This window comes from Cervus elaphus, chromosome 21 (assembly GCF_910594005.1).
Source record: "Cervus elaphus chromosome 21, mCerEla1.1, whole genome shotgun sequence".
Lineage (NCBI taxonomy): Eukaryota > Metazoa > Chordata > Mammalia > Artiodactyla > Cervidae > Cervus > Cervus elaphus.
In genome coordinates this window covers 26,725,703-26,727,161 of record NC_057835.1, presented here as the reverse complement: position 1 = coordinate 26,727,161, position 1,459 = coordinate 26,725,703, and positions in this window count along the sequence as shown.

Sequence of the window (1,459 nt, the reverse complement as noted above, 5' to 3'; positions counted from 1 at the left end):
GTCAGGATTCATTTCCACTAGACTTTACATTTGGCTGATCCAGAAGCCATTGTGAATTTGTTACCAAAAGTGGGATCTGGCTGCTCGCTGTTCAAAAGCCAATAAAGAGGCAAGGTTGGTAGAAAGGAAAGTTTGCTTTATTTTGGATGTTGGCAACCAGAGGAGGTGGAGTGCTCTTCTTCCAAAGACCATCCACTTCCCCGCAGTGACAATCAGTGGGCAAGAGCTTTTAAAGGCTGAGGGAGGGGGCTACACGCAGAAACAACATGGTCAGCTCTGACAGTCACCTTGAATTTTGTCATTTGGTGGTCGGACCAGCATCATCTTCATTGTTTTAAGTACAGTTAATATTCAGTTCCAGGGTCCATTTGTTGCCATTTCCTTGAGGCTAATTTTCAGAATTATGGCAGCTTATGTCATGGTGAAGAAAGCTGAGTGCCGAAAAATCGATGCTTTTGAACTGTGGTGTTGGAGAAGACTCTTGAGAGTCCCTTGGACTGCAAGGAGATCCAACCAGTCCATCCTAAAGGAGATCAGTCCTGGGTGTTCACTGGAAGGACTGATGCTGAAGCTGAAACTCCAATACTTTGGCCACCTCATGCGAAGAGTTGACTCATTGGAAAAGACCCTGATGCTGGGAGGGATTGGGGGCAGGAGGAGAAGGGGATGACAGAGGATGAGATGGCTGGATGGCATCACCGCCTCGATGGGCATGAGTTTGAGTAAACTCCGGGAGTTGGTGATGGACAGGGAGGCCTGGTATGCTGCGATTCATGGGGTCGCAAAGAGTCGGACACGACTGAGCGACTGAACTGAACTGAACTGAGCTGAACTGGTGTCACGGTTATAGTCTGGTCATCACGTAGCCAACTTCATCACCTGGCAGGGGTTTCAGTATATACAAGACAGCTCACAGGATATGGCTCAGAATACTGTTTACAGCCCTTCAGAAGGAACAAAAAGTCTTTGACTTTGTTTAGTGACTAAACTTACTGTTTTGTTCTGTTTGACTGTTTTCCATTGCTTCTGTATTTTCTCACTTCTGTTATTAAATTTATTTTTTGGCTAGAGGTTTTCCACAAAGGCAGGCTGGGGACCTGGGGGGAAGGACCATAGGGTCCTGTTACATTTCAAATTAAGAGAAAGAAAGAAAATAATCTCTATTTACTTCATTATGCATCCAGGATGTGAAGAGAAAATGTTATTTGCTTGTCTCATCTACCTGTTGAATATTTTCAAGTCTCCTTTAGAAATTTAGTTCAAAGGTTTTGGTTGATTGTATCTTCATTTTCATGGCAGTGTCACATTTGTATTTCAGAAAAGTATCCTATGTGTTTCATGGTTTGAGTTCACCTTATTCACCAGCCCAGTGTTTCCCAAACAGTGCTGAGGTGCCTTTATGTACCACAAGAAAATCGTGGAGGTACTGCAGGAATTTCTGATATGTTCATGTTCAGGA